At 44.8% G+C, this 17,325-nt stretch overlaps 1 protein-coding gene across 3 annotated transcripts in view; it reads left to right on the forward strand.

Moving 5' to 3' along the window:
- dlgap1a (discs, large (Drosophila) homolog-associated protein 1a) overlaps positions 1-17,325 on the forward strand; it is a 1,322,085-nt gene that overhangs the window by 1,110,982 nt on the left and 193,778 nt on the right. The window lies entirely within an intron of this gene.

A 17,325-nucleotide genomic window follows, 5' to 3' on the forward strand; every position in this document is an offset into this window, starting at 1 on the left:
CAAAATCTCATTTGCAGATTGTTAATTATGGAGAAAAGCAGTTATTCTCCCATTTTTCATTCAAAGAATTGTGGGCCCTAGACTCTGCCCAGAATAACAGACCATGCAATCCATAAGCATTAGTGCACTTTAGTGACGATTTACTTGAATAGCGTACACAGGACCCCACGAATCAGGACATTTTCCAAGCTTTTGCTACCGGGCATTAATGGATCAAAAATCCTGAACCACTGCCCACAATTTTCCACATGCATGGCCTTTGGATAAGGCTACCTGCCAGCGGCGCAAACTCAGAAAATTCTCCCCCACCCTCCCCCACCCACTTTCCAACATCTCCTAAAGTCAAAAGTGCTTATTCTTGCCTGCAGTATGATTAACAAATGATAAGGATGCACTTTGTGTCTAACAGCCTACACATTCAATACAAGAATTAGTCCTGTCTAAATGAAAGATATATTTTATCTCCATTGAATGTCTGGGTTCCAGTGCATCAATCCTTAGAGATGGCAGACACTGTCAGGAAGGTGCCAATGTTTGTGCTTGTGGTGAAGTTGTCTGTAACATTTTTTTCATTAATCACTGATAATTATTTCTTAAAATGTCTGTTGCATTGTATGTTTGGTTCAAAAAAATGTCACTGTGTGACTAACTGTAAATGAAAATCACATTAATCAGATAACGAAAGAGAGCAGTGCAAAGAAAAAGGAAGCGTAATAACAACTGGAGTAGTTTATTTAAACCTATGTGCAGGTTTGTGCTGGTGAAAGGTTAAATAGGTAACAATCTGTTGTATAAAGTTTCATAATATAGAGAGTAAATTCAATGATCCTGCAGTCCTGGTGTGGTCTCACTCAATGGGAGCTTGGGTTGCAGAATCGGCCCAATAATGTTAAGGCACATATCTCAATCTGCACTCCCATTAGGCAACACTTCATACCAGGAGCACAGCATCACTCAACTGATACTCCAACATGGTTTAATATTCATTTGGCTCTTGAATACATCTTTACCTGCCGTAATCTTTTGATGTATCTGTATAGATACTGTTAACTTGCACAATTTGATGGGGACATGGAGAGAGCACATTACCATTCACAATGCAAACTAAACTACAGCACACTCTCAATACTGTGGATATTTTGGCCTGTCACGTTGCTCAGAGCAGCACTGTTTTCTTGTACAACTGGCTGGTTCTGTGACATCAGAACTTTGCAAATTTGAAAAAATGGTTGTTGGATTTGTGTTCCCCAAGGTGAAGAATGTTATATGGAGAAAGGAGCATTTTCCATGCATTATCTGTATAAGCAGTCCCATGTCAAGAATAGCATGACTTTGATCCAAGAGTCTATACTTATCTAACACCAGCTTCACAAGGGAATTCTCTACTTGCAAGGTGTGACTAGAGTCCACAATATATTTGTAGCATTTTTTGTTTCTATTGTTGGTACATTGTGTATAAAGTGTGTTGCACATGTGAATATGCATTGGAATAGAAGCATTAGTAGCTTGTCCTGACATCACTTTAATCTCTAGTGAAACAATTTTATGTCTCAGTTGTGCCGAATAATCTTGTGGAAATGGGGCCGGCACCACAAGTCTGGATCCTTTCAACAAGATGTATATTTTTTTCTAGAGACATAGCAGGGTATAAATTTAAATCTAAAATAAGGTGACATAATTGAGATAGGATATGATGTAATTGAGATCAGTGGGGAGGAATTCTATGCAACACTGGCCCGTCAGGTTGACTGGATCTGACTGGGTATGAAATTGCCTTTTTTCATTGCCCAGATTTTATTTTTCTTGCCTTCAGTATAAGCCATGGCTAAGTTGGTAACACTCTTGTTTCTGAGTCAGAAGGTTGTGGGTTCACAGTCCCACTCCAGACTTGAGCACAAAAATCTAGGCTGACACTCCAGTGCAGTACTGAGAGAGCGCTGCACCGTTGGAGGTGCTGTCTTTCAGATGAGATTTTAAATTGAGGCCCTGCCTGCTCGCTCAGGTGGATGTAAAAGATCCTATGGCACCATTTCAAAGAAGAGCAGAGGAGTTATCCCCAGTGTCCTGGCAAACATTTATCTCTCAATCAACATCACTAAAAACAGATATATGGTCATTATCTCATTGCTGTTTGTGGAAGCTTGCTGTGCACATATTGGCTGCTGCATTTCTTACATTACAACAGTGACGACACTTCAAAAGTACTTTATTGGCTGTAAAGTGCTTTGAGGCATCCTGAGATTGTGAAAGGTGCTATATAAATGCAAGTCTTTCTTCTTATCAAATTTTCGGGGGGTGGGGTGGTTGTTTACGTTTGGAGGAGTACATGTTTGTTAAAGGGAGGGGTGTTGCTGCTGGGAATTTAAAAATGTCATTGAGCACTTTGAATTTTAACACAGCAGGGTTCAGTGCAGTTTGGGGCTCACTGTTTATAATCTCAGCAAATATATCATGAGAAGCTGTAGCCACAGCCTCAAAAGAGCACACTCTACTGTAGCGTTATGATCCCTTGGCATGCAAGAGCCCAGTTAGTGTTACTTCCTGATAATTGTGCCTTGAAATCAGGTTTTTGTCAGAATTCTGCTTATCTTCTGCCTCAGTGAATTAATTTTAAATCATCAACTATGCTCAGAGTCCTCCTCGCACAGCTGGTTCCTGATAAATGCATCACTTGTTGCCAAGAAATCTTCTGCTATAATCAGGATTCTTTGTAACATGGCTGCTTGAATCATTCAACTATTTACAGAACGAGAACACTGGGCTGGCGGTATTTAGTGTGTTGTTGAAAAAGATAATTGGGGAAGACTTCGATGTATGGATCAAGGTTAATTATTCTGCTTGGATTAATTCTATACAATGGAGAGAATGAGAAGGTTTTAATCCACTGGGATTCAATACAATGTCAACTAATAGGAAATAATTTTTTCCATTGGGATTCTGTACAATTAGAATAAAAGGAAAGGATTTGGATTCTTTTGGATTGCATATACAAAGAGTGAATGGAAACAATTCAGTTTATTTGGATTTGATAGAAGTGGTTTATTCCTTGAGGATTCAACGGTTTGCATTTAACAACAAAAGGAATTTGCATTTATGTGGTGCCTTTAATATACATAGAAACATAGAAGATAGGAGCAGCAGTAGGCCATTCGGCCCCTCGAGCCTGCTCCGCCATTCAATGCGATCATGGCTGATCATCAAGTTTCAGTACCCGGTCCCTGCTTTCTCCCCATACCCCTTGATCCCTTTAGCCTTAAGAAATATATCCAACTCCTTCTTGAATATATTTAATGAATTGGCCTCTACTGCCTTCTGTGGTAGAGAATTCCACAGGTTCACCACTCTCTGGGTGAAGAAATTCCTCCTCATTTCTGTCCTAAATGGCTTACCCCTTATCCTTAGACTGTGACCCCTGGTTCTGGACTCCCCGACCATCGGGAACATCCTTCCTGCATCTAGTCTGTCCAGTCCTGTCAGAATTTTATAAGTTTCAATAAGATCCTCTCTCATTCTTCTAAACTCCAACGAGTACAAGCCCAATCGTCCCAATCTCTCCTCATACGTCATTCCTACCATCCCAGGTATCAGCCTGGTGAATCTTCGCTGAACTCCTTCCATGGCAAGAACATCCTTCCTCAGATAAGGCAACCAAAACTGCACACAATACTCAAGATGTGGTCTCACCAAGGCCCTGTACAACTGCAGCAAGACATCCTTGTTCCTGTACTCAAACCCTCTCGATACGAAGGCCAACATACCATTTCCTTCTTAACCGCCTGCTGCACCTGCATGCTTACCTTCAGCGACTGGTGCACAAGGACACCCAGGTCTCGTTGCACTTCCCCTTCTCCCAATCTATTGCCATTCAGATAATAATCTGCCTTCCTGTTTTTGCCACCAAAGTGGATAACCTCGCATTTATCCATGTTATATTGCATCTGCCATGTTTTTGCCCAATCACCCAACCTATCCAAATCATCCTGGAGTTTCTCGGCATCCTCCTCACAGCACACACTCCCACCCAGCTTTGTGTCGTCTGCAAATTTGGAGATACTACATCTATTTCCTTTGTCTAGATCATTAATATATATGGTGAATAGCTGGGGTCCAAGTACCGATCCCTGCGGTACCCCACTAGTCACTGCCTGCCACTCGGAAAATGACCCGTTTATTCCAACTCTTTGCTTTCTGTCTGCTAACCAGTGCTCTATCCAAGTCAATACCTTGCCCCCAATCCCATGTGCCTTAACTTTACACGCTAATCTCTTATGCGGGAACTTATCAAAAGCCTTCTGAAAGTCCAAATACACCACATCCACTGGTTCTCCCTTATCTATTTTACCAGTTACAGCCTCAAAAAATTCCAGTAGATTAGTCAAGCACGATTTACCTTTTGTAAATCCATGTTGACTTTGTCTGATCCTGTCACCGTTTTCCAAGTGCTCTGCTATTACATCTTTTATAATGGACTCTAGCATTTTCCCCACTACCGATGTCAGGTTTACTGGCCTATTATTCCCCGTTTTCTCTCTACCACCTTTTTTGAATAGTGGTGTAACATTAGCTACCCTCCAATCCATGGGTACTGTTCCAGATTCCATCGAATGTGGGAAGATGATCAGCAATGCATCTACTATTTCTAGGGCCACTTCCTTAAGTACCCTAGGATGTAGATTATCAGGCCCTAGGGATTTATCGGCCTTCAATCCCGTCAATTTCCCTAACACCATTTCCCTACAAATACTGATTTCTTTCAGTTCCTCCATTTCATCAGACCCTATGTTCCCCGACATCTCTGGGAGGTTGTTTGTGTCCTCCTTTGTGAAGATAGAACCAAAATATATATTTAATTGGTCTGCCATTTCTTTGTTCCCCATTATAAATTCCCCTGATTCTGACTGCAAGGGACCTACGCTTGACTTCACCAATCTTTTTCTCTTCACATATCTATAAAAGCTTTTACAGTCAGTTTTTATGTTCCCTGCAAGCTTACTCTCATATTCAATTTTCCCCTTCTTAATTAATCCCTTTGTCTTCCTTTGTTGAATCCTAAACTGCTCCCAATCCTCAGGTTTACTGCTTTTTCTGGCCAATTTATATGTCCTCTCCTTGGATCTAATGCTATCCTAATTTCCCTTGTTAGCCACAGTTGAGTCACCTTTTTTGTTTTATTTTTGTGCCAAACTGGGATGAACAAATTCTGTAGTTCATCCATGCGGTCTTTGAATGTTTGCCATTGCCTATCCACCGTCAACCCTTTGAGTGACATTCCCCAATCAATTCTACCCAACTCGCGCCTCAGACCATCGTAGTTTCCTTTATTTAAATTCAGGACCCTAGTTTCTGAGTCAACTACTTCATTCTCCATCTTAATGAAGAATTCGATCATATTATGATCGCTCCGACCCAAGGGGCCTCGTACAACAAGATTGCTAATTAATCCTTTCTCATTAAATAATACCCAGTCTAAGATGGCCTGATCTCTGGTTGGTTCCTCGACATATTGGTCCAGGAAACCATCCCGTAAACACTCCAGGAATTCCTCCTCCACAGTATTGTTACTAATTTGGTTAGCCCAATCTATATGTAGATTAAAGTCACCCATGATGACTGCTCTGCCCTTATTGCACGCTTCTCTAATTTCCCTGTTAATGCCATCCCCAACCTCCGCATTACTGTTTGGATGTCTATAAACCACTCCCACTAACGTTTTCTGCCCCTTGATATTTCTCAGTTCTACCCATACAGATTCCACATCATCAGAGCTAATATCCTTCCTTACAATTGTGTTAATCCCTTCTTTAACCAGCAATGCTACCCCACCTCCCTTTCCTTTTTGCCTATCTTTCCTGAATATTGAATACCCCTGGATGCTGAGTTCCCAGCCTTGGCCACCCTGGAGCCATGTTTCCGTAATCCCAATCAAATCATATTCATTTACCTCTATTTGCGCAGCTAATTCATCCACCTTATTACAAATGCTCCTCGCATTAAGACACAAGGCCTTCAGGCTTATTTTTTTAACACTCTTAGACCTATTAGAATTATTATTTACTGTGGCCATGTTTGATTTAAACCGTTGATTTCTCTTGACTACCAGTTTTGTTTTTCTCCTTCCTATCTTTTGCTTTATCCTTGTTTCCCTTTCCTCTGTCCCCCTGCTTAGGTTCCCAACCCCCTGCCATTTTAGTTTAAACCCTCCCCCAGAGCACTAGCAAACACTCCCCCTAGGACATTGGTCCCGGCCCTGCCCAGGTGCAAACCGTCCGGTTTGAACTGGTCCCACCTCCCCCAGAACCGGTTCCAATGTCCCAGGAATTTGAATCCCTCCCCCTTGCACCATTCCGCTAGCCATGTATTCATCTGAAATATCCTTCTATTTCTACTCTGACTAGCACGTGGCTCTGGTAGCAATCCTGAGATTACTACCTTTGAGGTCCTATTTTTTAATTTACCTCCTAACTCCCTATATTCAGCTTTTAGGACCTCATCCCGTTTTTTACCTATATCGTTGGTACCTATATGCACCACGACAACTGGCTGTTCACCCTCCCCTTCCAAAATGTTCTGCAGCCGCTCTGAGACATCCTTGACACTTGCACCAGGGAGGCAACACACCATCCTGGAGTCTCGTTTGCGGCCGCAGAAATGCCTATCTATTCCCCTTACAATGGAATCCCCTATTACTATAGCTCTACCCCTCTTTTTCCTCCCGTCCTGTGCAGCAGAGCCACCCCTGGTGCCAGGAAGTTGGCTGCTGCTGCCTTCCTCTGAATAGAAATAGAAGCATTTCACAGAGACATATGATTACTAATACCACGCCAAAGAAGGGGAGATTAGGAGGGGTGGCCATAGGTTTTTTCAGAGGTGGGTTTTAAAGAAGAGGAAGATGGAGAAGCAGAAACGGTTAGAGAGGGATTTCCACACAACAATCGCTGTGCTGCCAGAACCACAGATGAGTCATCTGTGGAATACAGTTGGTCAGTATTCAAAGTGTAAGTTGTACGGCTGGATTCATATCCTGGAATTATTAAACTCAAGCCCTGTTTGCATCTCAGGCCAATACAAAAGATACCATGGCAGTACTTGAAGAAGAGCAAGGGAGTTCTCTTTGAGTCTTGGCCAACATTTATGCCTCAACCATAATCACCAAAATGAGATTAACTGGTTATTCATCTCATTGTTGTTTGTGGGACCGTGGTGTGCAGGGATGGGGACATTTGCATTGTGGTAATATGTCAGAGCACCACTGTGCTGCTTCAATGATGGAGAGGAGGATTAACGAGAACCTACTTTTCACATCTTCTGCTCTCAATCGGGCTTCTTAGAGAATGTGTGGTATGTGTTATTTCAGACATTTTTCCCCACTGACTCACCACTCCCTCCTTTTTGAGTCTCTCCATATGCTACTACTGATAACATTTTAGTGGATCTAGTGGAAATACTGGCAACGGTTGTCTCCGTACATTAAGAGATAAAAAATAAGTGGCTTGAATTATGATATTTTGCTAACTTTAGGCTCGTAGACCATTACAAAATGCAGCAAAGCAGTAAACAGGGATACTGGAGTTGCTAGATCAAAAAAGACCAAGTTCCATCTAGTTCGCCCTCTATCATTTCAAGTAGTCACATGATACAATAATAATGGAGTTGTTGACTAATCATGGAAATCAATATCTATCAATTAGTCTACAACAGACTCAGACATGAGGTGAAGAAACCTCCAGTGGTGGTAAGCTTTGGGAACCATGGGGCCGATTTTCCCACTGGAGGCGAGATGGAAGCAGGTTTCGGTTTGGGTGGGTTTGAAACCCGCCTCCACTGATAGTTTTCAAAAAATTGTGATTTTCCCTGATTGGCCACTTGATTTCAGAGGTGTGGGATGCCCTTGGTCAATTAGTGTTTTGGGACTGAAACTCACCTCTGCTGACATCACTTTTCCAGCCTGATTTTATGGATTCTTGCTCCCTTGGATCATTCCACAGGATTTCTGCCTATGCTGCACCACCTGTAACATATTCTGAGAAACCACTATGTCCAATTCCAAGGCAAGGGCCTCCACGAGGCTCGCGGATGAGGCGCTGTAAATGTTGTTTGAGGGGGTGACAGCTAGCAGGGAGTTGCTCTTCCACTCATCTGGGAGGAAGAAGCCTCCCAAAGAAACCAAGGCTGTGTAGGTCCAGCTGGCAAGGGATATAGCCTCCAGATCTGTGTGCAGATTGGGTGAATGTTTCTGTGTATTGATGAAATGCCATCCCTGTTGGAAAGCATTAAAATGATCTGATGCCAAAATGTTGGTGTTACGGCATCTGGGCCTAGAAATTCGCTATCGCCGCGCCAGGTCTTTAGCGCCCGAAATTTAGCGCTCGCCCGGATTCCCGTAGCGCCCGCCTGAAATTCAGTTGCAGCGACCCAAGATGGAGGCAGGCGCTATTGCAGGGTTTGGCCGCCTCGCTTGGGGCGCTGAAAGTCAGTTTCAGGCGTCCAGCTGCCGCTGCGCCACCCGATGCGGTGCGGCAGGCTGGGGTACTGCAGGCCTCCTCCTTCTCTTAAGGAGGAGCTGCCTGCAGCCGTGAGATCGCCGCTGGATTCCCCCGGCAAATGAGCCCGGCACCACGGAGAAGTGCTGGGCTCGCGGGGTGGTGTGGGAGTCCGGGGAGGAAGGAGCGGCCAATCGGCCGCCGGGAAAGCGGCCGGCCGCCCCTCCACCTTTATGCGCCGGCCTCTCGGAGCTGCAAGGCCCCGTTTTTCAAACGCTGTTTGCGGCCGCTACGGGCGAGGCGACCGCAACTGAATTTGGCAGTCGGCACGGAATCGCATTGGAACCGGGGCGCTGCGCACACCGATGACGTCATCGGTGCCGGCGCAGCACTACCAGCTAACGCCGATGTTAGGAACCAACTGAATTTCGGGCACTAAAAAACTTCCGGCGCAAACCACTCTTTAGCCAATAAGTGGGCGCAAACACGACTGAATTTCTAGGCCCTGTTCTTTTGCCTTAGGCAGCTCCACATTGCGAGCTCCGCCACACTTGCATTGTCAGGTTGGTGGCCTGAGTGAAAGGAGGCCAGAGAGTCATGTCCATTGTCAATGATGTCTTAGGATGGAGCTAAGGACCTGTGCCAACTTGGGCAACCTATGCAAATCTGGCCAGGATAAGTTCATCCCTTGCATCCCGGGCAGCCATGTGCTCGCGTGCTGCTGCTGCTGCTGGTCGATACACTGGCGCTCTGACCTCCTCCTGCTCCTCCTCCAGATCCTCCTCCTCCCCAGAGTCCTCCTCAGAGTCCTCATCCTCATCTGAGGAGGGCTGGAACTGAGTCACTTGCTCATCAGGAAGCTGCAAGCCACGACTCTGTGCGATGTTGTGCAGTGCACAGCAGACCACGACCATTCTGGAGACCCTGTATGGTGTATACTGCAGGGCTCCACCTGATCGGTCAAGGCAATGGAAGCGCATCTTCAACAACCCAATGGTTTGCTCGATAATGGACCTGGTCAAAGTGTGGCTGGCGTTGTAGCGCTCTTCAGCCTCGTTACCTGGCCTCCTGATCGGCATCATTAGCCACTTCTTCAGGGGGTAGCCTTTGTCACCAAGGAGCCATCCGTTAAGTTGGTTTGGCGGATTGAAAAGCGGAGGAACACTAGTGTGCCTCAGGATGAAAGGGTCATGGCAACTACCACAGAACTTAGCGCAAACATGCAAAAACTCCTTCTTGTGGTTACACACCAGCTGTACGTTGAGGGACTGGAAGCCCTTTCGGTTGACAAAGATAGCTGGGTCTCAGTCTCCTTTGGCACTGCTGCTCACTCATGTTGAGGTAGCTCATCCTCTGTCTGTAAACCCTCTGTTGGGGTATCTCCTGCGGCGCTGGCGCCTTCTGCCCTGTGCAGCATCAGGTGGCTGAGCAGGAGTTTGGGGCTCCTGCTGCTGCTGCTGCTGTGGGCTGCCTGGTTTTGCTGCTGCCGTGGATGCTCCTCATTCAAATCTGAGGTCCATGGTGAAAGGAAATGAATGGTTTCCATACTGTTTGCAGATGCCTCCGTTAGGGAAGTGCTCATTGCAAGCGGGGAGAGGGTCTTCCAAGGAGGTCCCACAGTTGATAGATTCAAGCTGCAGCACCTCCGACTTCGGAAGGCCTTCTAAAAGTGCTCAAAGACCTTTTAAAGCAAAGTTCTGCCACCTGCAACTAATCCCTGATGAAATAAACAATTTAATGTTGGACCTGCAGCTGTGAGACCACCCACTAGTCAACCCACCAGGTTTAGCTGGCATGGTTTAGGAGGGTCGTGGAACACGCCAAAATGGTTGAAAAATCATGAGGGCCTCTCAAAATAGGCTTAGAGAGGCCCTTAATGAGCATTTAAGCCTCTTAACAAGCTCGCTGGCCAGCTGGGTGCAGGATCGTTTCCCGCCCTGCAAAAGCGGCACCGGCAAAATCCCATGGAGGCGGATTCCGAACCCGCACTCATTGTTTCCGATTTTCCCACCTTTCCCACCTCCAAATCCGCCTCCTCGGACGTCAGAAAATCGCCCCCCACAGCTCCAAAGTCACCTGTTTCTCCCATGCGACACTAAACTCATATTGTGTCTCAAATTACACATATCCTGTAGCCCAAAATATTATTTTCTTAAAGAAATCTATCTAACTTTTATTTGAATCTGTTTCCACCATTGCTCTAGGGAGTCTGTTCCATAGATTTACCGCTCGCTCACTGAAATAATGGCCATAGCTTGCTGTCAAAGTAATGGCGCGGCTAATGGTGCTCACCGGTATTTATGTGCAAATGCTACAGCAACTTCAGGCGAGGGTAGATATGTGGTTAAACGCAGAAAACCAAAAGTTGCTGTCTGAGATGTGCTGCTCCACTGTTAGCTTAGTGAAAGCAGCATCTCACTGTCTGCCTCACCATTGAAAGGCATTAAATGACATGAAGTTGCTTTATTTGCATGATAGATGCAAACTAAACTCAACACAGAAAGTTAAGTCTTGTCCATTTCAGTCTAAGTACACTTTTAACAATGTGATAAGTGTTAATTACTGCCAGTCAACCTCATGGCACTGAAAATTAACTATTACAAGTGTGGAGTCTCATTCCTTCAGGTTTTAATTGTTGGAGAATTAAAAAATGTAAAAAAAATTTTTAAATGTAAAGTTTACTTTTCCGTTTTGTCTCTTTTTCTCTCTCAATCCAATATTTTTGTCCCTTGCTTTATTTCTCTTTCTGTACCTGATTTGGCATTGAATTCGCCCACTTTAATTTACACTTCTGTGCCCTTAATTTTACAATCCTTCAACCTGATTGGTTAAGGAGATACACAGTTGCAGTCCCAGATGCCCGGTTTCCCTCACTACGCCATTATCAGTTCACACTTTCAGCAACTTGCCACGCAAAAAATTTTAAAATGTAAATGCACAAGGGCAAGTCTAACTAACAGCAGACGCCGTTAGATTCACTCCTGCAGCAAATTATGGGCCGATGTTTTCAGATTTATTTTGAATTTACCCCCCTTGTGTCATCTAGTTCTACTGTTCTGGACAAATTGAAATAGTTCATCATGGTCTACATTATCTAGCCCCTTTAAAATCCAAAAAATTGCAATCATATCACCTTTCAACCTCCTCTTTTCCATTGAGAACATACCCAGTTTATGTAATTGTTCGTCATAATCCAATTCCTCCACTCCCTCAATCATTCTAGTTGCCATCTTCTGTATCCTTTCAATAGCTGCCATATCTTTTCTGTACTGAGGCGACCAGAACTGTACACAGTATCCTAAATCCGGTTACACCAATGATTTATAAAGTGGCAGATTACCTCACTATTTCAGCTCAATATTGACCTTTTAATATATCCCAACATCTGATTTACTTACTGCCACTGAGCATTGTTGTGATAGCTCCAATTTATTGTCAATCAGGACCCTCAGATCTCTCTTTTTCCATGCGCATTATTTTCTTTCCATTTAAGTAATAGTCCCTTCCTTAATATTTTGTCTCCATGTAAAGCTTTGCAATTCTCTGCATTAAATTTCATCTGCCACCTGTCTGCCATATAAATAAATTCACGTTATTGCTAACATTAGAAGCACTCAGCAACTGCAGAAACATGATGATAGTGAGTCATTATGTTAGACCATGTCATTATGTTCCTTCATTTACTAAGCATTATCTCTACAGGAAATAAAATTAGATCTTCAAATCTATGTCATCAGGCCTCTACTGTTTCCAATGATGTCAATACAAGGCTATCAGCCTCGATTTTAACCTTGCCTGGCGATGAGAATGAGGCAGGCGTTGATTAAAATAGCAGTAGAGTACTTACCGCTGTGTTCCGACGCACTCCTGCCTGCTGCCATTTTAACCCTGCAATTTTCAGAGGTGGGAGAGGCAGTCATAGCAGTCAGACAGGGGCCTCATGAAGACAATAAAATTGGTGTCCTATGATGCAGTTACGACCCCAAAGCACCTTTAACAACAAACACCGCAGTCCCATCCAGAGCACCCTCCCTTTCAGTACAGCCTGGTGACAAGCGGATTTGGGGTCAGAAGAGACCCAGAAAATTAAGTATTTTTTAATTAATTTTAATTTTCTTGTGGGCCATGGAGGAGCAAAGGTGCTCCTATGGATTCCACGAAGAAACCTTGTGCCTCCCCTGGTCAGGATTTCCTCCTCCGAGTACGATCCCTCTCGATCCCCTCCTAAGCACTTTCCTGACTGCCGGTGATTGTTTCTTTGGGTTCATGGCTGCAATCTCAAGGCACTGGAAATTCCACTCCCACTTGCCGGCCAGCTAGCACTACCCACTGGGAGACTGACGGAGTCCATGCAAATGAGGTCCAGAATTTAAAATCTCCCATGCAGTGTCGATGGTTTCCCGTCCACCTCAGCTTCCATCCATACAACTCCTGCCAGGAGTTAAAATCCATGCTTTTCTTTCAGAAGAATCAGAGCAATGTTTTTGTTGTGTTATCCTTTTATATATATTTCTTACAAATCACTGAATGCACATTTAGTCCAATTACTTGTGATCTTTCATGCTTGACAACTGTCATTCATGTCACCTTCTTTCTTTTCAGTCAAACAATTGCCACTTAAACCTAGGCAGTAAGGCTTCAAAACTAAGGTTTGAACTGATCTTTGACCTCATTTTTTCCATCAAGCCTGACTACTTGTGGCCATTTAGAGCATTAACTGCACAGTCCACACAGAATAGTCAAAACAAATGGCTTATAGTCACAGTGCTGACTACAGAATTATCACCCAAGACATAATGAGGGAGAAATTTGATTTCTACCTGAAACAGGTGCAGAGTCAGCGGAGTGGCCTCTGCGCCTGACCAAGGCCAGCATTTGGGGTTCTTTTAAATACTGCCGGCGAGCCGCGGGCACCAAACCGGCAGCACCACTGCAGCTGGGAGGGCAGGAAATCATCCCGCTCCCAGGCTGAGGCAACCAGTAGTTGGTGTGGTGGGGAGACGATTGCGGGAGCAGGGGGGCCTCAAACGGCACACCCTCCGTCCAAAAGTACTTGAAATTTGCAATTGAGGAGCCAGAATTGCATATTTAAGCAGCCTGATGCCTGTTTCAGGCAGGCGGGCTGCTCAACCATTTACAGGCCCACCTGAAAATTGCATAGGGCAAGTGTTGGGTGCCAATGGGGTGGCCAAGGTGCTCCCCAGCTCACAATTGTCAACTGCTGGCTGCCTGTTTTTCAGGCGAGAAACAGGCGGCCGTGAGTTGACAATCTGCTTCAACATTTCTCCAAATTAGTCTCATACGTTCCTCTATTAAATAACTGGATATTGAAATGTGTTATTTACCAAGGCAAACTGCATTGAATTTTAAGACCCAGTTTACCTGAATGCATCTTTTGAATAAAACAAAGTGGATGTGCAAAGCTGTACGTTCCTCAATTCTGAATAGAAAAGAAAATACAAAAGTAGTATTTTATCTTTATAAATAATCTGATTGTTTCAGTTATTGCAAGTTACTAATCCATGGAGGTTCTCAAAGGCACCTGGCACCATCTGCATAAATGCCAATGATATCAGTCTCTGTTTGGAGACTTATGCTTAGCTAATGTGAAAAAAAATGATGCAAATCACTGCTTAGAAACATCATGATGTGGTTTCCAATATGTCATCCTTCTCTCTCTAGGCTAATAACAGATTTATGAGGATGAAATCACCTCTCTGCTGTAATTGTTTGTAGTGTTGTGTTATTAGTATTCCAGATATATATGTCAGGCAAATATTACAACCTTGCAGATATTATCATTTTTAATTTTCCTTTGTCTCTTGTGATTATGCTTTAGATTAACCATGTATGAATGATCCTTCATCAGTCACTGATTAGTGGCAAGTCATTATACAACCTAGTATTGCATTTCTTGAGTGACTTCAGATAGATCTAGTTTATTAAGCTATGTTTGCTGCACCTGATTAACTCAATGAGTGATAAGTGTACTTGTATTTCACTTTTTTTAATTACTACATGCCTCTCTTTACATTTAACACTTGGGTTGGAGTGTGTTATCATTGTACGAGTCGAGATCATGGCCTAGAAAATCCATGGGGGCGCAACCCTAGCAGTTATGCCTGGATTACACCCGCCAAGGAATTCCACTGCTGGTAGAATGGCTTCCGAGAGGTGAGATGCCAATATATTGTGTGTCATGCTACTTTTCTTTAATTAATTCACGGGATGTGGGCGTCGCTGGCAAGGCCAGCATTTATTGCCCATCCCTAATTGCCCTTGAGAAGGTGGTGGTGAGCTGCCTTCTTGAACAGCTGCATTCTGTTTGGATTATAGTTTTTCGTAGCGGTTTGATACAACTGAGTGGTTGGGCCATTTCAAAGTCTGGGGTCACATAGACTGTAGTGTATGTAACCTGTTCCACCTTAAGAGAACTACCTTAAGAGATGTACTACTTTCTCTTGGCTGCTGTATACTGTAATACCGGTGGTGACCACACCGGTATATAAGTGTTGTGTAGGGATTTGCTGGGCAGTTCAGCCCTGACCTCCGAATAGTAAAGACCTGTTAAAGTTATTCTTGTGGTCTGTGTCCAGTGATTTATAATAAGCATAACTGGGACACACAGACTTAACAGTGGCGATGAGTCCGATCTTACCCTGCGGCAGTTTTACATCCAAGGCAGCTTCGTCCTCAGAACGGGCGTCGAGAAGAGGCATCCACCCTCATCATCCTGCTGAGCACCATCGCACGGGAGGCATCGAGAACCCGGGTTAAAAAGAAAAATTCTGACCACGAAGCCCTCCATCAGCGACAGGCAGTGATCATCCCTTCTACCACGGTGGTGGGTAAGCCGATCAGCGACATGAGCAGAAAGTTGGCCGCGTTGACTGTGGAGTGGGGGAGGGAAAACGGAGGAAAAAGGGCGGAGAACTCGACCACGGCCGGTGAAAAGGGCCGGGCTGCAATCGAGGCCGAGAGGCGCAGCGACTGGGGCAGCTTAAGGCACGAGAGCCGCGGAGAACTCAAACGCAGCCAGTGTAAAGGACCGGGCTGCATGTGGGGCTGAGAGGCGCAACAGCAGGAGAAGCGTGAATGCCCACGGGAACCGCGGGGGAGTAAAAGCAGCGTCGGGGAATTGAGAACCGCTGGGGAGGCGAGAACGGCAGCAGCACGGCAATCGCCATTGCAGCCAGCGGGGGAAGGTGGCAAACGCGGGAATCCGCCATTGTAGTCGGCGGGGGAAGAAGACGAGCGCGGGAAGGACCGCCGAGCGCAGGAAGCCGCCATTTTAGTAGGCGGGGGAAGAAGACAAGCGCGGGAAGCCGCCATTTTGAGAAAAAGAAAAATTTAAAAACTTGCAAGGATGCCTAAACATGGGAACATTAATACCTTTGATAGCGATATCAAAGATTGGACCATGTATGTAGAACGCATGGAAGTTTATTGTAAAGCAAATAAGGTACCAGATGATGAGAAAGCACTAACCTTATTAAGCTCAATGGGTGCGAAGACATACGGGCTATTGAAGCACCTTCTATCACCAGATAAACCGGCGGATCAGACTTTCGCGAATATTGTTACTGTCCTGAAAAATCATTTAAACCCCACGCCGCTGATGATAGCGGAACGATTTCAATTTTACAGAAGAACGCAGCTGAAAGACGAAAGCAACGCTGAATTTTTAATTGAACTGCGTAAGCTATCAAAGTACTGTCAGTTTGGAACAGGACTAGCAGATGCGCTGAGAGATAAATTTGTGTGTGGATTGTTAAAAGAAGGAACACAAAAGCGACTGCTTGAGGAGAATGATCTTACGCTTGATAAAGCTGTCACTATTGCAGCATCGCACGAAGCCACAGCGAGAGGCACTGCGGAAATGCAGCTACGGTCACCGGAACTCAGCACCAATCAAATGGTCTTGGGTACAGTAAAATGTTATCGTTGTGGAAAGACAACGCACGATCAGAACCAGTGCTGGTTCAAAAATCAGGAATGCAGAAAATGTGGCAGGCTTGGTCACATAGCTAAAGTATGCGGGTCAGGAAAGAAGACCAGCAACAAAAAGTCACCGCAGGAAAAGTACAGAAAGGTACACAAGGTGACAGAGAACAGTTCGAACGAAGAGAAGTCAAATTCAGACTCCAGCAGTAATGAACTGGGTAGTCTAAGAGTACACAATGTTGGTAATGAAGCAGACCTCCAAACAATCTGGGTCACACTTCAGATAGCAGGAGTCCAAGTGAAGATGGAATTGGACACTGGATCGGCATTGATGGTCATGAATAAGCAAGATTACAAAAGGTTATTCCCACATATTCCCCTACGGGATACGGAGATTGTATTGAAAACATACACGGGGCAAAGAGTATACCCCATCGGGAAGATAGAGGTAAAGGTGGTCCACAAGGGCAAAGAAAGCCGAGGAATGGACTTATATGTGCTACCTGAGGGAGGTCCACCACTACTGGGACGGGAGTGGATTAGGAAAATAAATATGGACTGGCATTCCTTAAAAGCACTAACGGTAGATTCCGGTAAAAAAGATGTCAAACCTAAATGATTGTCCAGAATATTGGACGATGCTAAAGAGGTGTTTCAACAGGGACTGGGAACACTGAGAGGAATTACGGCAAACATCAAGGTTGAAGAACATGCAAACCCGAAATTTTTCAAAGCCAGACCGGTACCTTATGCGATACGACCTGCTGTGGAAGCTGAGCTGGAAGGGCTAGAACGTTCAGGAGTACTGTCTAAGGTAGACTGGAGTGAGTGGGCCACGCCCATTGTTCCCGTCATGAAGCGTTCATCGAGCAACAAGCCGGGGGAACCGGGGAAGGTTCGC

This window comes from Somniosus microcephalus, chromosome 7 (assembly GCF_052327205.1).
Source record: "Somniosus microcephalus isolate GS21.2 chromosome 7, FLI_Smic_1.0, whole genome shotgun sequence".
NCBI classification, from domain to species: Eukaryota; Metazoa; Chordata; class Chondrichthyes; order Squaliformes; family Somniosidae; genus Somniosus; species Somniosus microcephalus.